Source organism: Erinaceus europaeus, chromosome 3 (genome assembly GCF_950295315.1).
Source record: "Erinaceus europaeus chromosome 3, mEriEur2.1, whole genome shotgun sequence".
Lineage (NCBI taxonomy): Eukaryota > Metazoa > Chordata > Mammalia > Eulipotyphla > Erinaceidae > Erinaceus > Erinaceus europaeus.
In genome coordinates, this window is record NC_080164.1 from 102,824,528 (window position 1) to 102,848,034 (window position 23,507).

General features: G+C 40.9%; 1 protein-coding gene across 4 annotated transcripts in view; it reads right to left on the reverse strand.

The window, feature by feature from the left end:
* Window positions 1-23,507, reverse strand: part of CTNNA2 (catenin alpha 2) — a 1,425,261-nt gene that overhangs the window by 567,891 nt on the left and 833,863 nt on the right. The window lies entirely within an intron of this gene.

Sequence of the window (23,507 nt, forward strand, 5' to 3'; positions counted from 1 at the left end):
TGCTGAGATTTTGTGGCAGAGATCATTACAAATGGCTTTTAAAAGACAGTGCCAGAGAGTTTGTCCTAGGAACAAGCAATAATTTCTGCACTTAAAGTAACCACCATTCAAATCAGCTAAAAAAAAAAAAAAAAAAAAAAACACCTCATCCTTCCCCTGCCACTGGTTCACAATTCTCCTTTGCTTTTGAGATTCCCTTTTCTGTATCTTCCAGAGTGAAAGATATCCCCTCAGCCCCTGCTCTCTGGTGTGACTGAGAGGGGTAAAACAGAATCCAGAGGTTCTGTGATGAAAGTTGAGCTTCCTGTGCACAATGCTAAAACTGCAGCTAGATAGGGCTCAGCAGTGAGCACACTCCTAGCACACTAGGGGGAACAGAGAGAATCCTAGCTCAGTATGCCTGCTCACAGGGTAGTAACATGTAGCAGCAGACATTAGGGACAGAGGTGATAGAGAGGTGAAGGGGGGAGTCTGGGTAAGGAATGGGAGTGATTGATAAAGCAGAATAGAAGCCCTTCCCAGATGCTTCCTTTCCTTACCTTAGTTCACTGTTCTCTGTGCCAGGAGAAAGGACTACTATACTTCCCATCCTTCCCAGGATATCAGGTCCATCCCTGAAGTTCTGATTTTCATCAAGAGCAATAGCTATTATTAGCAATAGCATTTAGGGTCTTTCACTAGTTAATAAATAAATTAAGCAAGTGTATGATTGAAATACAGTCCTAGGTGACGGATGGTAAAAACTGAACCAATTTTGTTCATGTCTAGAAGTCATTCTCAAACTCAAATGCTCACCCTCTGAATGGTACTAGACTGATATTTTCTTTCTTTTTCTTTTTTTAAGAGAGGAATTCAAATAACTGAGGGAAAAGGGACGTACACCACCATCTCTGCAAATAAGAATACCTTAGGCCCCTACCTAAAGAGGAAGCATCAGTTGTTTGAAATGCAGAATGGCATTTGCTTCAGCAGAGTATTGGTAGCAGGTCTTCTACCTATGCAGCAGCCAATATGCCTACAAACATTGCTTCTAAGAGTCTCCTTTAAGAGGAATCTTGTGCAAGTTTCTCTATTAAGTTTCTATATTAAGCTGAGACACAAATACACACATGCACACATGGAAAACACATAATTGCTCTCTTTTCCTGATCAAGAAAGTTCCCCTTGTTTTATTTATAATTAAATCATGACATTCTGATGTACACTAGACACAAAGCATTTACTTAGACTGTTGGTGTTCTAAAGGTGCTTTGTTTGATAACTTCAAGAAGGTGGATTGGAGTTAGTCTTAGCATGATCATATAGAGTTGCTGTTTGAAATCACTCTCCTCTCAGAAGGCAGGGGTAGCATGAACAAGGTTATCTGGGAGATCTTCTTCACATGTCTAATTTAACTCACAGAGACCTCTTCTGGAATACAACATAACGTTAGGGGGGAGGGAGAGGGACTCCCAAATTATGGCAATAGAAGGGAGATTCCTGGGATTTCATCATTTTAAACTCCTCATAGGAAGAAGTCTTTGGGAATCCAGTGCCCAAAGTTAATCTGACTTGGTGTATTAAGGGCTCTGTTGGTTGCACAGAGGGAAGGTTCTAGAAGTAAAGCCTTTCTGTTAAATAGTAGTCACACAAGTCTCTCTACCTCCTAGAATGCAGACATTAGAAACTGTAGAGCTAATTTCCTATCTCTAACACTTTTTGTCTTTCATTATGTTTTTCACTGTGGTCATAAGAAAATGTGAGAATAATTGTAATTTGTTTCATGCTACTGCCATCCCTCCACATCCATATGAATAAACATCACATACCTAAGAAGCTCTGAAGTTCATAAAAACCTAATGAAAGGTTTTAGCAAAGAGGGATTCAATCTGAGACCTGGAGAGAAAGTAACAGCCATCCATAACCTCTCTCTCTCTCTCTCTCTCTCTCTCTCTCTCTCTCTCTCTCGTGTTTACAGTTTGCTTGTAGGTGAGTGAATGTTTTCCACACAGACAAGGAATATAGCTCACAGCACTGCATGTCGTGCAAGGCTTGGCTTGCTTGGGAGAATGTCAGGGGCAGAGAGTAAGGGAAATCTGTACTTTTAACTGAGGTTTTGTGACACTGAAATCTTTTCTTTCTCAATTTAATTAATCTGTAAGCTTCAAAAATTTTAAAAGGGGGGAGAACAAAGTGAAAATTGCTCTGATACCTCTAAGAAAACCACTCAGCAATTTAAAAAGAAGCTATTTTTTAGAGGTATAGCACTTTTCCCCTTATTTTATTTTTTTATTTTCCTGGTTTTTCCCACAGAGGGTGCTAATCTCATTATCCTGAGCTATAGGCCACCATTCTTGTACCTTCCACTGTTGTTCCAGTAGATTAACCCTCCATTTGCAGTATCCTTCCCTTTCATGCACAATATAGACATTTTTCAAATATTTATATAAAGATAAATCTTTTCGAGTGATAAATGATATTCTTTCACCAGACTCATAACTGGAAGTTTTATTTTAGGTTGTGCCAGAAAAACCCCTTTCTTTGGTATCTGTTTAGAGAGAAAAAAAAAAAAAGCCCATGGTGTTCAGAATGTAGCCCTAGTAGTTTAGGCCACCAGTCTCACAATACCAAGATTAAAATTTTGCTAGCATAAAGAAAACAGTCCAGTAAAGGGGACTTGTTTCCCTGCATTTTGAATGTTCTTCCTCAGTGCATTCCTTACCTTTATTTCCTGCCTAAGGAAGGCAGACATTTGGTGTGACTTAGCATCAACAACACATTTATGAGCATGTGTAAGTAATTAGAAGGGCAAATGCCACTTGCTATTCCTTTCAAGTTTCCTCAGCATCTACGCAAAGATCACTGGAGGGCTTGAGGACTGCCTGTGTTTCCAAGTGATATTAATCACTTGTCAGTGATCTGGCTGCCCACTGTATCTCACAGTCACATAGAACTGGGCACTGGTAGACCACATATAAGAAAGCAAAAGACACCAGATAGCTCTTTCTCAGAGACTACTAGAGAAAGACTTGAATATGCATCTGCTTTGGAGGATGGGTGTTACAATGTTTCAGGGTGCTCAAAGTAAGCATCAAACACCTCTTCCAGATAAACAGCTATATTGATTGATTTGGGTTTGATGGGGATGTCAAAAACTAGGAATTAGGGGATATCACCATTCAACAGGCTCCTGAAATATATTGAGAATGAAGCATATATGTGTATCTTATACATATACCACTAGATATGTGTTGTTAGCCATACACATGTTTGTAAATACACTTACTTATGAAATGGCATAATCAAATTAATAAGTTAATTTCCAGCATTAATTACCCTTCTACTTTTCTCCTCCCATCCTAAAACTTTTATTTTTTGAGGAAAGGATTTGCTAAGATTAGAGTAAAAATTAATGTAGGAAGGACTGAAGTGGCAAATGTCTATTAGCCAGTAGTTATTGGGTTTTCCTTAGTGTGTTGGTAGGTGCTTTACAGACTAGGGCATCTCTGGGCTTCTGCCACAGGATTGTGTATACCTGCTACTAGACCCAGTAAATTGCAGTGTGTTCTGTTCTTTTGAAGATATTAATGCCAGGGTATATTTCTCCATTTTTTTTAAAGGCCTCTCTTTGTTTTTCTTTTTTTTTTTTTTTTTTTTGTCTCCAGGAACCCAAGGAGCAAAGTTACAGGACCAAAGCTTCCTTTAATGTGACAGGGGCAGGGCTCTAACATGGATCACACATGTGGCAATGTGGCACACGATTTCACTAGTTCAGAAATAAAATGTATTTATGGGAGCCTTCACCTAGATCTCAGTCTGTGATAGAAATATGTGCCTCCTGATCTTTGCATGAGTAATATAAGTAGAAAGATATTAGGTTCTTTGAGGGTGGGGGGTAGATAGCCTAATAGTTATGCAGAGACTCTGATGCCTGAGGTTCCAAAGTCCCAGGTTCAATCCCCTGCACCACATAAACCAGAGCTAACCAGTGATCTGGCAAAATAAAATAAAATAAAATTAAAATTAAATAAAATATTAGGTACTTTGGGTCAATCTACTCAACAAGAAGTTGAGAATTCTGGTATTCAGCTTGTGTAATTACTATTTATTCTTTCTTTGAATGGTTGTACCTTCTACTACTGAGTATATCCTGGGGGTGGATATTCTACAAAATAGTCTAAACTTGGGCTGAGCACCAGACGCATGTATGTAATGTTTGCATCCAGGAATTTTTAATTAGTGATTTAATTTTTATTTACAACACTACAAGATAACAGGGGTACAATTATGTACTGTTCCCACCACCAGAGGTCTAAACCTCTTATCCCTCTGCTGTAAGCAGTAGCACTTCTCCCAAGATTGCAGATATGGGTTAACTATTATTTCTATAACTATCTGTCTATATTTGTATGTATTTCCCCCTTTTTATTGTCCCATCTTCTCTCCCTTTCCAAGTCACACATACACCTACTACTACATCCAAATTCCCCTCCCTTTTTCCTTTTCTCTCTCCAAGTCCAAATGGACTTGGAGTTTAGAGCCCTCTGGTCATCTTCCCCTAGTATTTATCCCCACTGGAAGTATGGACCAAAATTCTTTTTGGAGTATAGAAGGTGGGAGTTCTGGCTCTGTAAATGCTTCTCTGCTGGACATAGACATTGGCACGTGGATCCATAGCCTGTTTCTATCTTTCCCTAATGCGTTAGAGCTCTGGAGTACAGCCATGAATTTTCAACCTGAGTTCAGTTGCTCAGGCCTCTGGTGCTCTAGGATGTAGCGCTTTGCCTAGATAAGTGCCCCATAGGATTAAAGTGAGAAGAAGAGGATGTGTTGAGGTACTCACCTAGTTCACCGCCTATGAGCATTCATATATTGCCTTTGAGGAATTGTTCACATTTTTTGTGGCCTTTAAAGGGATTAGATCTCAATAAAAGTGGCTCTAAATTAGCAGTAGCCCAGCTACCCCACTGACAACTGATTTCTACAACTGGCTACTATATTGTGGAGCAGAAGGAGGGCATCTAGTGTGCATAGGTTATGGATTCTGCTAAACAGTCTACACAGTAGTGTTTGTTCCAAGTACCAAGAGTACCAAGGCTAAAAAACTGCTTCATAATATAAAGTGATGAGAGTAGCTAAGACAACACGCGTTGTTCCACTTCTGCCGGGCCTAACTTTTCTAATGAGTTAGATTTTGGTTCATCCAGATCTGGTCTTCTCTAATCTTCCTCTCTCTTGCTGGAAAACTGGAAGTCAGAATTAAAGCCTTGCAGGTTGTTTGTTAGTCAGGAAAGGGCCTGCATTTAGCACACACTTATCAAAGAACATATGGCCAAAGTTAAATTAATGGGGACAGAACTTGTCAGGGCCTTCAAGTGACCTATTTTTTATTTGCAATCACTCATTTAAGAAAAAAATAAGCAAGTTAACCATGGACACTTAATTAAGCAAAAGGGAAATGAGAAGCCTGATGTTGCTGCTATGAGGTGATCTGATGTCAAAACAAAATCATCCCAGCTGCCGGAAGAGAGAAAGAAGCAGACATCACTCTGGTACAGGCACTACTGAAGATTGAACTCTGGACCTAATGCTTAAAAATCCGATGCTTTATCCACAGTGCAACCTCCTGGACCATGCTACCTGTGTTTTATCCTCTATTGAAACAGGAAATGTCTCTGGGTGGGATCTATTCTGAAAGGCAATGTGATGGTGCATCTGGTTGAGTGCACATATTACAACATGCAGAGATCAGAGTTCAACTTCTCGGCTCCCACATGAAGGGAGAAAGCTTTGCAAATGGTTGAACAGGGCTGCAAGTATCACTCTGTCTTTCTCCCTTTCTGTCTCCCCCTTCCCTCTTGATTTCTAGCTGTCTCTGTCCAATAAATGAATAAATATTAAAACAATTAAAAAGAAAGTCAGTGTGCTTAGTCTAGTGGGCAGGGTGGATATGCTAGTCTGGGGAAAGATCTCAGGCAGGCAACGTAAGTCGGTGAACATAAGTTGAGGACCCTATAGCATTGGGATGAAAACAGAGAGCCTACAAAAAACCAAAAAAACAGCTTTTCACATGTGCTTGGCTGGCTTTAGTTAATCACAACACTTCTGCAGGCCAGGTGCAAGGCCTAACAGTTTGGAAGCTTAGTATTAGACCAAAGTTGTCACTTACACACCTTAGGCTCATCTGGTAATCATGCACCACAATGGGTATCTGGGTCTCTTTGCTTTTAAGAGAACTCTATCCAGGTACTCTCTAAGAACCCCTCTAGTTCTGGCCTTGTGCTTGACCATTTTCCCCAACAATAAAACATGACATGAAAGTGGTTTTCAGGATAGTGCCACTTAACTAGAACATTAACATTCCCTGGAGCTCCCCTTCCCCAGATACTCTGACTCATCAAGCCTACTTACAAATGAGAAAGGGCATATAAAACATCACATGGAGGGCAACAAGGGCCTCTTAGACAAAGGAGGCTGTGAGAAATACACGAGGAATCAGGGGAACCTGTGAGGGGAAAGGTAGACTGCTTAAAATGTGCAGGGAGAGACAGGACACTCTAGAGAAGACACAGTCACACTACCTTGGAGACTGGATAGCATCCAAGGAGGTGCCATGGAGTTTACAAAAGAGAGGGGAGGAGTGCCAAGGAGGGCTTGGGATAGCAGGTGGGAAGAAGTACAGGAAAACATTTGTAGGTTATTGTTACGGTAAGTTACTATATTGTAGACAGCAATTAATATTAGGAGTTCTTAGTTTCTTAGTAACATAGAGAGGGGAAGGGACACAGGAGGCATCTACCTTCTGCATCCCACAATGACCTTGGGTCCATACCCCCAGAGGGTTAAAGAATAGGAAAGCTATCCGGGGAGGGGATGGGATACTGATTTCTGGTGGTGGGAATTGTGTGGAGTTGTACCCCTCTTATCCTTTTTGCTTTCTATTCCCCCTGCCTCCCGTGTCCCTTACAATGTACCCTTTCTATAAATAAATTTTAAAAATATTTTTAACAAAGAAAAAAGTAATAGGCTATGGTAAGAATCAACTTCCCAAATTTTCAGATATTTGGTTGTAATATAAATCTATGGCTTCCTTTAGTAGTGCAGTATTGGTTAGATCAAAATTCAGTGAAGCAACTGACTTACCTTATGTCCCTACCCTGATACCAATAGCACTGTGAATTCTAAAAAAAATTGTATCTGTTCATTGGGAGGTCAACTGGTAATAAAAAAAAAAAAAAGCAGAATTGTGAAGCAAGTGAAAACAGAATAATTTGGAGTCTTCTAAAATAAATTAATCGTTTGTATATGCTTTCAAGAAAAAGAAGGGGAATGTGGGAGAAACAGAATAGGGGAGTCCTGGTGACAGTCTCCCCCATATCAAACAACCCCCACAAAGAGTGAATTTTAGGGTTTTTTTTTTTTTTATTAGCACAACACAATCAAACTTTTGAAGTAATCATTTAAAATTTGGATCTCCTTGGCTGGCTACTCATCTCTTTTCATTGTTCCTTCTTATTAAAAAAAAAAAAGTTGTCTAGCTGCATCTTTAGTTTTTGAATGTATTTTTGCTGTTGCTTCTTTTGCCAGATCCCTGCTGAGCTCTGGCTGATGGCAGTGCTGGGAACTGACTATGGGACCTCAGAGTCTCAAGTAGGAGAGTCTCTTCGCAGGACCCCTGTGCTGTCTCCTCAAGCCGCCTACTACTAATACTACTAATATTACTAATACTACCACCACCACCACCACCACCACCACCACCACCACCACCACCACCACCACCACTACTACTACTACTACTACTTTCCCCACAGCCTTGCTCAGCTCTGGGTGATGGTGGTTCTGGGAACTAAACCTGGGACCTCAGAGCCTCAGGCAGGAGAGTCTCTCTGCAGAATCACTATGTCATTCTCCAGCTCACATCTCTATTTTCCTTGCTCTGCTAGGAAAATTCTTCTATACTTTAGATGTACATTGGAACCACGTGGGAGCTTTAATAAATACTGATGTTTCCTTCCCACAGAGATTATGATTTAATTGATCTAGAGCATGGCCTTTGTAAGAAGTTTTTTTTGTTTTGTTTTGTTTTTTGTTTTTACGTTTCCCAGGTGATTCCAAAGTTCAGCCAGGGTGGAGAAACACTGAGCTAGAGGTTAATAAGAATTTCTGCCTGATCAGCAATGTACAAGACACCCTCATACGACTGCAGCTTTTGAAAAAGACACCACCAGCTGGTGATAAGAAGACTGGCTTCAGTGTTCAGTAACCCCTGTGGATTCTATTGAGTGGGGTTATTGTAAGAAAGACAAGCATAGATGCAGCTGTGATTTCTTTGTTGAGTACCCTCATTCACAAAGTACTGTCTACAAATGCCACACAGATTTTTATTCTCTCAACAATCCCACGAGGTAGATACACAGTTGTTATGCTTTTAAGACAAGTCAATTTAGAAAAGGCACGAGGTATAGCTAGCCCAAGGTCAGTGCCAGTGGACTGGCACCCAGAACTGCCTGTTCTCAATTCTGTGACTTTCCCTCTATACCATTTCCCAGTACTTCTCTGATTGACTGTGCCATTATGAGACAGAGCTGGACCTGCTCAAAAGATCCAGGCAGTAAGTCTTTCAGGAGAAATCTTGAAGAACATATTACAAATGCTTCCCTGCTCTCTCCCATCTTCACTGGAGTCTGGCAGTGTCACCATTTGCTATCACAGTCCTGCCACCGTCCTTTTTGTGTCCCCACCTGCTCCCCTAGTCTGATATTCTTTTTCATAGCAAGTACCTCCATGAGACATCCACACAGATGCCACACCTTTCCAAATATCCCTAGCATCAGAAATGTTCACTTCACAGTTAGAATACAGGTATCAGCTCTTTGACTGTTCTTTGCCACTGGGGGGAGGGGGGACTTGTGTATGTGAAATCTCTCCTCTATAGGGTAGACTTCATTCTTTTTACTGGGTGTGGGAGGGAGACAAGAGGATAGAGATGCTTTGATGAATGGATAGTGACTACAATTTACTCAAGGGGGCTGGGTGGTGGCACACTTCTTTAAGCACACACAAGGACCTGGGTTTGAGTCTGTGGTTCCCCACCTGCAGAGGGAACACTTCACAAGCAACAAAACAGGTGAGCAAGTGTCTCTCTTTCTCTTTTCCTCTCTATTCCCACCTCCTCTCCCAGTTTCTCTCTGTCCTACCCAATAAATAGGGGGATAAATGGCTGCCAGGAACAGTGGATTCACAGTGCTGACACCAAGCCCATGGAAGCAAAAAAAAAATTACTCAAGAAATTTTTCTTATTTTTTTTCAGCTGAAGCAAGGATGTTTCTGGGGAAATAACCTATAGAAATTATTCCAATGTTCTAATGTGAGCATCTGATACACTGATAATTCTGTGTGATGTACTGATATATTTGGATTGGAGAGCCTTCCTTGCTACATTCAAATAAAGCACAAGTCCTTACTCATGAATAAGACCTGATCTACCCCAGCTTATAGGGTTTAAGATAAGGGCAGAGAAAAGATGGACTTTTCCAGCATATTTGGTCTCCTTAAACTCAAGTCCTCTTTAGAAAATCATGCATTATTAAGTGCTCATCCTCAGAATGTTTATCTTCAATTAAGGGTCTTTGACATTGCAAACTGTGCAATGCAGGGACCTTTATCTCAGAGATAATGTAGGTTGCCTAGGATAAAAGTCAGAAGCTCAGCTAGTGGCAAGGAGATCTGGGCTTGTCTGCCACAGAAAGATCAGGGAATGCCAAGTTACACACAATTAGTAAAACAATGCTACAATCTGTCTTCAGTTGGCCAAGGCAATTATGCCATTTGTCCCTGAGCAGTGAAATAGCCAACCCTATTACACTGTGGTCTTGTCTCACTTTATTTGCTCCAGAATGATTGTGGTGAAATTTATTTTTCATTACAACCAAGTCCTTCTCCCTCCCTGCCCCATTTCCAGATCTATGAATTCTAAAAGTAAGGGTTCTTCATGGAATTCTACTCTTCCTTGCTGTCAAGATCTTTTTTTTTTTCTGATTGTCATCTTGATCCATTTTTTAACCCATGACTTAAAAAAATAAAAATAGGGGCCAGGTGGTGGTGCACCTGGTTGAGCACACATGTTACAGTGCACAAGGACCCATGTTCAAGCCCCAGGCCCCCACCTGCAGGGGAAAAGCTTCATAAGTGGTGAAGCAGTGCTGCAGGTGTCTCTCTGTCTCTCTCCCTCTCTATCACCCCCTTCCCTCTCAATTTTTGACTGTCTCTATCCAACAAATAAAGATAAAAATTAAAATTAAAATAATGGGCAGAAATCATCAAAGTACAACCACATTGGGGGAAAGAAGAGGAGAAACCACATCATGAGTTAAATGCTACTAAAGGTGCCTCAGAGTTTATACTTTTATTATTTTTTTTAATTTATCATTGGATAGAAACAGAGATAAATTGAGAAGGGAGAGGGAGAAAGACAGACAAATACCTGCAGCCCTACTTCAACACTGGTGAAACTTTCTTCCTGCAGATGGGGACCAGGGGCTTGAACCTGTGTTCTTGTGCTCTATGTTCTTAATTGCTTAACCAGGTGCACCACCAACTGCCTCCCTTTTTGTTTTAAAGCTATTTTAAATTATTTTTATTTATTAGATAGAGACAAAAATTGAGAAGGAAGGGGAAATAGAGAGGGAAAGAAACAGAGAGACACCTGCAGACCTGCTTCACCACTTGTGAAGCTTTCCCCCTGCAGGTGGGGACCGGGGGCTTGAACCAGGTTCCCTTCACACTGTAATGTGTACACTTAATCAGGTGCAACACTACCCAGTCTCAACCTCAGAGTTTTTGTCTCTTAGATCTCTTATCATCATACTGAGCAGCTCATATTATTGAAGTAGTATACTCTATTATGTTCAAGGATTAAGTTAACATGTATTGAGTAAACAACAAAATTGAGCTTCATAATGAGGATTTCAAAAAAGGATTCTGCACAAAGCCTAGCCCACTAGACTCTCCACCATCATATGATGAACAGGCTTCCACTTCTCCATGGCCATTTTATGAAGGACAGTGCTCATTATACACTGCACTTATTTGGTGCCTGGATACCTGCTAGACCATTTACATTTTCACTTACAAACCCAGCAAACACAGCTTCACTCTTCCTTCTACAAAGAAATCTATTTCACAGATAGGTAAACTGAGGTTTAGAGAAAGTCAGTAATTTATCCAACACTACTACCAGTCTTCCCCCACTCCTCTCTCTCTTATAGAGGACATTAATGGTTTACAGTATATACAGTTGTTGTAATGTGTATAAAATGTCTCAGTTTTCTGCAAAACACTCTCCCCTACAGCCTATATCCTCTACCATCACGCACCAGGACCGCACCAGGACCTAAAAGCACCCCTACACACACACACACACACACACACACACACACACACACACACACACACACACACACACACACACTTTGGTGCAATACACTAAACACCAATCCAAGTTTTACCAATCTCTTGCCGAAGTTCACAGTGCCAACCCCCTGGCTCAGGAGCAACATTGTTTGCCTTAAAATTTTGGTTGAGAAACTTTGGTGGCAATTTTTTAACATTCTAACTTGAAGTCTTGACATTGGCCAGAGATCTGTAAGGAGAACTAAATGAGTTAGCCTTTATAAAGTGCTTAGCATAGAACCTGCTACATAGCAGGTGCTCAGCAACTTGATTTGCTTTTAAAGAAAAAAATAAATAAGGGGCCAGGCAGTGGTATACCTGGTTAAGCACATATACTACAATGTGCATGGAACTGGGTTCAAGCTCCTGGTCCCCACCTGCAGGGGGAAAGTTTCACAAGTGGTGAAGTAGAGCTTCAGGTATCTCTCTGTCTCTCTCCCTCCCTTCTCAATTTCTCTTTTCCTCTATCCAGTAATAAGTAAATAAAATTAAAATTAAATAGAAATTTTAAAAACAGAAAAGATAAAGAAATCAAGGCTCTACAGTCTGGGAGGAAGTGAATTCAATAGGAATATTGTACTTCAAAGTAATGCTGACTTCATTGTCTTATATGATAAAGTGATATTAAAAAACAAGTTCTTGAAAGTATGATATATATACATATATATGCATGCATATATTATTAGTGATTTAATATTGATTTAAAAATTATAAGATAATAGGGTTACAACTCTGCACCCTTCCCACCACCATAGTTCTGAATCCCCAATCCCTTCACTGGAAGCTACAGTAGCTCTCTCAAGGTTGCAGACATAGGTTAACTATTATTTCTAAAACTATCCATCTATATTTATAAATATTTGTCTCCCTTCCCCTTTGTGGTCCCATCTTCCCTTCCTTTTTAAGTCACACCTACTACTTCTGAATTTCCCTCCCTTTTTTCCTCCTCTCTGTCTGGGTCCTGATGGAGTTGGGAGTTCAGGGCCCTCTGGTATTCTCCTCCATGGGAGTATGGATTAAAATTCTTTTTGGGGGTGCAGAAGGTGGGAGTTCTGGCTTATATAACTGATTATCAACTGGACCTGAGAATTGGCAGATCAATCCACACCTATAGCCTATTTCTATGTAAGTATAATGTTTGAAAGAAAATGGCAAGATAGTCTGGAGAAATCAAAAGCACATGTTGCAGTTCTCATGTGTTTTGTAAAAACCTAAGCAACTTGGGTCACGTCTTAGCCTTTGTTCTCATGTTTGACTCTTTTCTGCTTCTTTAAGATTTACATGAAACAGGGCAGGGGAGAGAAATGGTAGCACCCTGGCACACGTGATCCCAGGAAGGGTTTTAACTCAAGGTCTCATGTTTACATTTCCAACACTTTGCCCACTGCACCACCTTCCAGGCTGCTTCTCTGCCTTTGAGTTGGTATGGTTCTGCCACAGAAAACAGGCAGTCCTAGTCTCCCTGGATATACTCTAGGCACATGCACACATCTGTGTACCTGTGCAGGTTGGTGACACCCTGTAGTATCCACACACATAGCAGGCATCTCACAAAAACATTATTCAAGCAGATCCCTGGCAATCAAGTAGGACTCCCTGCAACCTCTGAGCCCTTTGCTATCTGCAGTCAATTTCTGAAGCTGGGAAGTGACAACACAGCATGTGGTTGTTATCCAACTCCCAGACTCTTATTTCATATCAGCAATATTAAATCATCCATCCCCCGGGACACTAAGCATACATCTTCAGCTATAACAGATTTGCTAGTGTTTACTTAAAAGGCTTTTTGTTTTTGTTTTCCCTCTGTGTACTAACAGTTATAGTTTCCTCACTTAAGCAAATGTAATGAAAAGAGAATGCATCTGAAATGGATTCTTGCTGCTGGAAGAATAGTTTGCATATCAGGAGGCAGGATCCAAGTTCCAGTGTTATCACTGACTTGCTGCTGGCCCTTGGGCAAGTCACTTCCATTTGCCCAGGGAATTTCTTGGGAAACTCTGTAAGAGCAAACTTCTGATGTTCTAGTCCCCCAATTTAGAACTGGAATATGGAATTAATGAGGATGAGAGGAAACAATGTAATTTCCAACATTCTTCTTTGCTGTTACTTGCCAACAGGTAGAGCTGTGAACTCAAACCTTCACCAAGGAGAGTTCCTACCATAGAGTCATGTCAGATACCAGTCTTGTCTGGACAGAGGGGACATGCAATTTTGTACCTAAGGGGTAAGATACTGAAAGGGGAGCCTGTTCCAAGGCACCATCTGGTCATTGTGCTTCACCCACAGACAGATTTAAGAGACACTCTGCCTCAGCTCTGGACAGAACTACTGCAAATACTTTGGCCAAAGGGAAGCTCCAACATGTGAATCTATCCTACTAGAGAGGTGCCTCTCAAGGAAGGGAGGACCACCTTCAGTTTTGTTGAGTTATTTTTTGTTATTTACTTCCTCTTCTTCTTCCCTTTCCCTCCACCTTCCTTTCTTTCTTCTCCCTTCCTTGCTTTTCCTTTGAGAAAAAAAAATGCCCTTTTAGTTTCCTATTTATGAGTTAAACTATGCATTCTCAGTGAAGGCTGTATTAAAATCAAGGGATAAAAACTGATTCTTGAGGAGAGAAAAGAAAGGAAGAAAGGAAGGAAGGAAGGAAGAAAGAAACCTGTAGGGAGGAGCCAATAAAACAAAATTTTGAGAAATGCTGAGCTAGACAATGATCACCACAGGGAAGAACAAATAGCACGAAGTTATAGTATCAGGGCTGATCACCAGTTGAGATTCCGAGCAGGTCAAAGGAGGCCAATGTTCTGGGATATATTTCAAAGGATAACTGAGAATTTTTGAACAAAGTTTCATTTGGAAAACTGGTTTTAAAAGACAGTCCCAATGCTTTCACTACCTCTGATTTTACAGCAGATGGCTCCTGGTGGAAAAGAAATAGCTATTGGGCACAGAATTAATAGACAGAGTGCTGGAACTGGCTCTGCATTCACTGACTTAGAGAAATCACCACCTCTCTGGACTTCAATTCCCCTGCCTATAAAATTCAGAAAATAATCCTTCTCCAGCCTGTTTCACAAGGATCTGGTAAGGATCAAATGAGATAATGGAAGTGACTATTTCAAAAGCTATGAGGTACTATGCAAAAAAAAAAAAAAAAAAGGAAGCAATGGACAGAAGAAGGTGGTGGCATGTGGGTGGCCACCCACACAGTGACTTTTGAGAGACACATGCTTCAAACTCTCCTCCACAGGGACCAAAATTCCTGCTGTTAGTCACTGCTTTGAATTAAGTCATTCCTGTATTCTCTGCTGAGTACATATGTAGCAAAAAGTCAGCTAAACAGTTCACTCCCTAAGGAAGAACTCTCACTTGATTTTGTCCCTCTTCATGTTGCACTGAGTCTGATTCTGTTGGGGCAAATGGCCTTTGGGCATGTCACTACTTCAGCTTTATCTTGGTGTCTACACCTCTAAAATGGGCATAGCCAGTGGATAAGCTGTAATGTCTTTGGAAAAGCACAGGGTATGGTGGGTGATGAGACAGTCATAGTAACAGACGGTGCAGCGGGCTAAGCGCAGGTGGCGCAAAGCACAAGGACCGGCATAAGGATCCTGGTTCCCGGTTCGAACCCCGGCTCCCCACCTGCAGGGGAGTCGCTTCACAGGCAGTGAAGCAGGTCTGCAGGTGTCTATCTTTCTCTCCTCCTCTCTGTCTTCCCCTCCTCTCTCCATTTCTCTCTGTCCTATCCAACAACGATAACAACAATAATAACTACAACAATAAAACAACAAGGGCAACAAAGGGGAATAAATAAAATAAATATAAAAAAATAAAAAAAAAAGAACTGAAAGCTCTTGAGTTTTGTCTATTTCCACCCAGTGTCACATGTTGTGTTTATGCAAAACAAGGGAGTGACCCTGGTGGCAGTCTAATGGATAAGACATTAGTGTCTCAAGCATGAGGTCCTCAGTCTAATCCTCAGTAGCACATGTTCCATAGTGCTGCTCTAGTTTCTTTTCTGTCTCCAGCTCTCTCTTTCTAATAAATAAATAAATAAATAATCATTTAAAATTAAAAAATGAAATAAATAAGGAGACAATTGGACAACATTATGAATTATATTTCCAGAAATGTACTTTGGAACATGACTGTAAGCAGACAACTTAAAGAGGCTGATTAAGTGTGTGATATGATGGTCATGTCCATAGAAAGGCAACTGGAACACAGGCTACTAAATGTGGATAGGAAGAGAGAGAGCACTCTCTCTGCTACTCATACTTGAGAGGCACAGTTAAGTGGGAGGTTTCAAAAAATGTCTCAGGTGATGACCTTTATTTTATAATGTTTTATTTTATTTTACTTTGGTAGAGACTGCAATACCCCTTAGTTATATGCAGTGCTCAGAATCAAGCCAGGTCTGAAGAGTGTAAGGAATGCATCACCCACTGAGCTACCTCTCTAGTAGCTATACTTTTGTTTTTAATCTCATATGATTCTTTTCCTTCCCTTCCTTCTTTCCTTCCTTCCTTTCTTCATTTATTTCTTTCTCTCTTGCCCTTCCTTTCTTTCCCCTCCCCTCCTCTCCTTTCTCTCTCTCTCTCTCTCCTCTCTTTCTCTTTTGCCCTTCCTCCTTCTCTTTTTTATTATCTTTATTTACTGCATAGAAACAGTAAGAAATTAAAAGAGAAGGGAGAGATAGAGAGGAAGAGAGACAGAGAGAGACCTGGAGCCTTGCTTTACCCCTCACAGAGCTTTCTCACTGTAGGTGGTGATTGGGGGTTTGAACATGGGCCCTTGTGCATTGTAACATGTGTGTCCAACAAGGTGCACAGTCCAACCCACTATTCCTTCCTTTCTTTCTTCCTTCCTTCCTTCTTCCCTCCCTCCCTTTGTTTCTCTCTCTTTCTTCTCCTTCCCTCCCTTGCCCTCTCTTCCCCTTTTCTTTCTCCCTTTCTCCCTTCTCTTCCTCCTTTGCCCCCGCCTCCCTTTCCCCTTACTTTCTACCTTCCTTTCTTCTCTCTTCTCCCTCTCTCTCTCTCTCTCTCTCTCTCTCTCTCTCTCTCTCTCTCTCTCTCCAGTTCTTGACAGATTCAATCCCCTTTCCCTGAGCACACCTCACCCCCACATGTAATACATACTTGGTAGACTCCCTAAGGACTTAAACTGAAACTCTAGAAAAAGGTGGGTATAAAAGCCCACCTCTGGGAGTCATGCAGTAGCACAGTGGGTTAAGCACACATGGCGTGAAGCACAAGGACTGGTGTAAGGATCCTGGTTCAAGCCCCTGGCCCCCCACCTGCAGGGGAGTCACTCCACAAGTGGTAAAGCAGGTCTGCAGGTGTCTGTCTTTCTCTCCCCGTCTCTGTTTCCCCTCCTCTTTCCATTTCCCTCTGTCCTATCCAACAATGATGGCATCAACAACAACATTAATAACTACAACAACAAGGACAACAAAAAGGGAAATTAAATAATAAAAAAATTAAAAGCCCATCACTGTATAATTATGTATTGCCTCATATCACAGCTGTTAAAAGTACACAAGCTGCTTTTCTGAAGTTGATGCACAGGCTCCTGCTCCCATCTCAGCATAAAGGATGTGGCATTCTTGGGCCCCACAGTTCATCAGCACCAAACCACAGGGAAAACCCAGCAACACAAACAGCAGCCAACAGACTGCTGGATCCTCCAAGACCACCAGCTCCAAAGGACAGGGGTGAATGCAGACTGGAATGGGGAAAAGGATCTGCTTATGGTTTTCCTCTTTATCACTCTTATTATTTTTTCCAGGCTCAAGTCTTTGGGGAGAATAGAAGGCCATCTCTCTGAGCTGGCTGCTGGTCAGCTATCCTCCCCTTCCTTATTAGCCCAAGCACTCCACTGTCTATGTACAAAGCCTGCCAACAATTTCTGAGAATATTGAAAAGTCCAGGCCAGTTCACAAGCAGGGGATGCCTGAAATCTGTGTTGCAAGGTTTAGGGACTTTTATTTTCACCTTAATTCTAAAAACAAACAAACAAAAACCCAGAAAACAAAACAAAACAAACAAATTGCTAGTGCTGTGAAGCATATCTGCTATGAATAGTTTCTGTTTGTAAAAATGAGACTGAAGGTATCCTTCCTAGAGAAACCCCTGTATCTCCTCTGTTGTTCAATGTTTCCATGACAGTTTGACTCACAGAGTATGACTATGGTACATATTAAAGAATGTTAATAAAAATAAGATAAAATGCCCAGGTATATTTTATTCTTTAATATTTTTGCTTTTGCTCACTATTACTAAAGCTTATCTGGACAGAAAGTTGACTTCTCTGATCCACATCACTTCCCAAAGCAATTTTCTAACCTCAAAGGTAAATAAATAAATCTGTGGTGATTGCTAAGAGATGTTCAAGCTCTGGACTTAGGAGGCAACTGGGCTCCAACATCTTGTCTCACTTCTAGGTAAACATTTATCTCAAACATCACCCTTGGGGACTTCATACAGGAATAAAGAGAGAAAGTGTGGATCTTATGCTTCCAACAGAAATAGGCTTGGCACTGAGAGGTGGCTTGGGGATCCAGATCAAATCTTGAGGATGTACTTAAGTCATTAGCTAAGAAAACACTTGCCTAAGCCCTTAGAGCTGTGTTCTCAAGTGTCAAGCAGCACTAAGTAAATGCACTGCCTTTACATTGCCCTAACCTTTCACCTGATAAACACAGACCACACTAATATCCTCTCAGAGGTGTGTGCTAAGCACACATTAGATGCCGGCCAGGCTTTCCTGGACTGAAGACCCCACCAATGTGTCCTGGAGCTCCACTTGCCCAGAAATCCACCCTACTAGGGAAAGAGAGAGGCAGACTGGGTGTATGGACCGACCAGTCAACGTCAATGTTCAGCGGGGAAGCAATTACAGAAGCCAGACCTTCCACCTTCTGCAACCCACAACGACCCTGGGTCCATGCTCCCAGAGGGACAGAGAATGGGAAAACTAACAGGGGAGGAGACAGGATATGGGGATTGGGTGGTGGGAATTGTGTGGAGCTGTACCCCTCCTACCCTATGGTTTTGTTAATTTATCCTTTCTTAAATAAAAAATAAATTTTAAAAAAAGGAGATACAATGTGTGTTCTTTTTGTTGCTGCTTCCTCTTTAATCTTCAAGCATCTGACAAGAGAAAAATGACTGGATACTAGAATAAAACAGGGCAACACATCACACCCAACTCCACCATATACCAGTGTGTGATATGGAGCAAGTGATAGGGGGAGAGTGATTCAGTACCTATCAGCCTAGGGAATGCTTGACATTTCCACCTTGGAGGTGTCAAGAGGATTATTGTCAGTATATGTAAGACATTTTCCATATGGAACATAGATAGCTTTCAATTAGTATTATGAACACCATCCATATCATAATTAGTAGTATCCCCTCTTAATCATTACTTTTGTAACCAAATGTGTCTATTACCAGGAAAGTATGTTTTGATTGTGTACACAGTGAATTATTAGTAGTCTTATTATTTTTTTTCCAATGCATTTGCACTAGAGCAAAATCTAGTCCATTGGCATCATCCTAAGGAATCACATAAAATAAGCTAGAGCTTGATAGGAATCTCAGGCACTTATTTGGATTCTCCTGATGTGTTTGAACAAACCTACACATGTCAAAGCCATTTCTGTCTACCTCCTTCGGTCTATACCTACTTTTCCCATCACCTTTCATGACAACTTGATATGACACATATTTCAAGACCTGGAAACATCTATAAATTCTTTATCCTTATGTTGTCAGCTAACTTTGGTCCTATCTCTCACCAACAGGCACTAGAAAATTCCTTTACCTTGACAACAGTGTTAAGCAGTCTGATCTGTCCCAGGATATCCTATTTTCATTGCCTAGTCTATTAATTTGCTTATGCAGCAGTCAAGAAATACTACATTTTCATCAATTTTATTTATTTTTATTATTGAATAGAAACAAAGAGAAATTGAGAGGAGGGGGGGAGATAAAGAGAGAGACAGAGATACCTGCAGTACTGCTTCACCATTCATAAAGCTTCCCCCTGTAGGTGGGGACCAGAGGCTTGAACCCTGGTCCTTATGCATTGTAATGTGAGCACTAAACCAGGTATGCCACCACCTGGCTCCAAAGCAGATGACAGGTTTGTTTTGTTTTTCCTTTTTCAGAGCACTGCTTAGCTCTGGCTTATGGTGGTGTTGAGGATTGAACCTGGGACTTTGGAGTCTCAGACATGAGAGTCTGTTTGTGTAACTATTATGTTATCTACCCCCACCAATTTTCATTAATTCTATTAGTTTCTAAGCACCATTGAAGAAGAAATGAAGCCCAAACATATTTCTGTTCTCAATGATTTACAGACCAACCTGATAGGTACAATGTATACATGTCTCTTGCAAACGAAAGTTGGAAAGGGATACATGCTAGAATACAGGCTTGTCCAAATCCTCTGAAGACACAGCAAAAAAAGGGGAGAGTTTCCTCAATTCAGGGGAAGGGTGATAAATTGAAGAGGGCTTAGTAGAGAAGTATATGTGTGGAATTTGACTTAATGAACAGAAAAAAAAAAAAAAAAAAAAAAGTCTTCCAAGTGAAGGATCCACATTGCACGATAGTGTGAGGACACAGAACTAAAGTTAAGCCTTCTCTGTATGTACTGGTAAAGTGCTCAACAACATGTCTGTACTTGGTTTTTCCATAAATAGAGAACCAGCAGGGCAGTCTAGAAGCTAAGATTACTATGTTTAATTAAGGAATATATAGTATAGGGCTCAGTATACATAGTATAGTGATCAGTAACAGAGAAACCTTTACATAGATTAGAAAACAACTTGAAAATAAAAACAAAAAAGAAAGTGAAATGAGTCTTGAAGTACATTTTATATCCACTACTTTGACATGCATCACAAAAGCCACACCCTGTTCAAACAGAGTGCTTGAAAGGCTACAGATGCACACAATATTTGGTTTGTTCACTTATTTATTGTATTTTTTTTCCTCATAAATGCATGTTGGAAGTTCATCAGTCAGGAGAACATTTAATACCACACCACACATCAAGTGTACAACAAATATCCTTAGAGCAATTTTAATTAGAATTCCAAGGGGGAAGTTTTGGCTTCTCTGAGTTTTATCTAGTTAACTCACTAGAACATAGTGTACTGATCAAGATAGAATGATGACTGGGCCTCCAGACTGACTCTCCTGCAAAAATCAGATGCAAGAGTGGCTGTCATTTTGCCATTAAAACCAGTTTGGAAACACTACTATGAATCTATCCTGACCTCTTCAGGCAGACGACCTCACCAATGTGTCCTGGAACCTCACCTCTCCAGAGCCTTACCCCACTAAGGGAAAGACAGAAACAGGCTGGAGATATGGATCCACCTGTCAACATTCATATCCAGAGGAGAAGCAATCACAGAAGGCAGATCTTCCACCTTATGTACCCCATAAATGATTTTGGTCCTTACTCCCAGAGAGATAAAGAATAAGGGTGTTTCCAAAAGACACAGAAGTCGGCAACCCTGTGGAATTATGCCCCTGTTATCTTACAATCTTATTAATAATTAAATTACTAATAAAAATAAAGAAGAGAGAAATCACTCTGAGGTAAATTAGGCATGATCTTGAGACATTTGCTATTTTCAGAACAGAGCTCTTTGTTTTTTTATTAATTTTATTTATTAGTGGATAGAGACAGAGAGAACATGAGAGGAGAGAAGGAAATATAGAGAGGGAGAGAGAGAGAGACCTGCAGCCCTGCTTCACCATTTGTGAAGCATTCCTCCTGCAGGTAGGGACCAGGGGCTTGCACCCAGATCCTTGTGCACTGTAATGTCTGTCCTTAACCAGGTGTGTCATGGCCTGACCCCTAATAGGACCCTCTTTGTAGTGTGACACTTGATGCCCATAGACAGTGTAAGAATGGACATGGTAAGAGTAATGCTCAAGTTGCAGATACTGCTGACAAACCTACACTGAGGAGAGAATGAAAAGCACTGGAGAGAGGGCAGATGAGGGGCCACTATGCATGGGAAGGAAGAAAGGATTGTCCATCACTTACGCAACTGTTCAAGTTCTGCTGTTGGAAAGGAGGGGCTGGAGGAGCTCTTTTGGCTAGAGTTCAGCACTAAAAGGCTACTGCAGACATCTTTGCATCTGCCAACCTTATTTCTTCCTGCACATATTGGTACTGGGTGCCCAGGGTCTTCTGTTACCTTCTGAATAGAGATCTGACAATTTTATACAATCTAGAGATAGGTATCCTTAGTTGTCCAATAAAATAACATGTTATATCCACTCAATTGTTAATTATCCATTCCCCTTTTCTAAATGCCTGTTTCATATGTAATAAATGTTATCTCTTTTTACAAAGAGACTCTTAAAACCACCCTATACCAACTCGGAAACTTCACTGCATTCACAAGGCCCTCTGTTGTAATGGTTGTTAAAGCAGGAAGATATAATCCTATACTAGCCATGCATAAGATTTTCCCACTCACATTCAGTTTGCCATGGTTGGGGAAATGGAGATAGTATGGATCATGTCAGCAAAAAGCCTGACATTGACTCTTACAATTAAGCATTCAATCATTAAGGGTCAACTTTGTTTTAAAACTTTTTTCTCCGTTTTCTTCCTTCTTCTCTTATTTTGACTTCTACTTTCCCCCACCCCATCCTCTTCTGTACTTTCTTGTTCCCAAATGTTTAGCATATGCAGTGACCAGTGAAATACCTTTCACTTTACTAACTTTCCTGCCAGCTTTAAGAGGGAATTGGGACATACTCCTAGCTACCCCCAGCAAGAGAAGGAACAAACTTGCACTTGTAATCATTGTATATAAGTGGTGAGGCATCTTCCCATCAATGTAATGCCACAAAGTCACCCACCTTATTAAACAGCACTCAACATTCAAACACTTGCACATTCTATCTCTGGGGTTGCACTTATTATTCCTTTGAACTTCATTTTTACTCCTGTTATATGGAAGCTTTCTATAATCTCCCCTCACTCACCCATCTCTATAACCCTACAGAAACTAATGTCTACTCTTTAGAAAATCATTTTGTAAATGACTGGGGAAAAGGATCTGTGGGCAAAGCACATGCTTTCCAGACCGAAGCTCCAGGTTCAGCCTCCAGTACTGCATATGATGAGAGCAGTGTTCTGATTATTCTTTTATTCTCTCTCTCTCTTTCTCTCTCTCTCTCTCTCTCTTTCTCTCTCTCTCTCTCTTTTTCTCTCTCTCACTCACTCTCTTTCTCTTTTTTGCAGGGTTGTCGCTGGGGCTTGATGCCAACATTTGAAATCACTGCTCCTGGTGGCCATATGTTCCATTTGACAGGATAGAGAGAAATTGAGAGAGGAGGGGGCAATAGAGAGGGAGATAGAAAGAGAGACATCTGCAGACTTGCTTCACCACTTGTGAAGCATCCCTCCCTGCAGGTGGGAAGTGGGGAGGGGTGCCCAGATCCTTGCACTTAGTATTGTGTGTGCTTAATGGATGTGCCACCACTCAGCCCCCTGATCATTCTCCCTCCCTCTCTTTCTCTCTCTCTCTCTCTGTCTCTCTCTGTGTGTGTCTTTTCTTCCCTCCCTCTCTTTCTCTCTCTCTCCCTCCCTCCCTAAGTCTCTCATCCTCTATAAAAAACATGGCCACCAGGAATGGTGGAGCTGTGCAGGCATAGAGCCCCAATGATAATCCAGGTAACAAAAAAAGAGAGGAAATAATTTAACTCTTTAATAACACCTTTCAATGAATAAAATTCTTACTCTCAGGTTTCCCTGCTCAAACATAACTTTACTTTTCAGACTAAAAAAAAAAAGACTATTCTCAAATCTTATTGCCCATATCCCTAAAAACTCCTTGGAAGATAAGATAGATCTGATTCCCACTGACTTAAAAACCACTTTCTTTTATAATCAACACATGACTTCACCTCCAGAAGTGAGTGACTTAACAGTTTTCCATCTAACATGCTGCACAGACGTTGTCTTTGAGTTTCTGATGAGCTCATATGGCCTGTGTTTTGACAATGAAATGTAACAACAATGGTCCAGACAGAGAACCC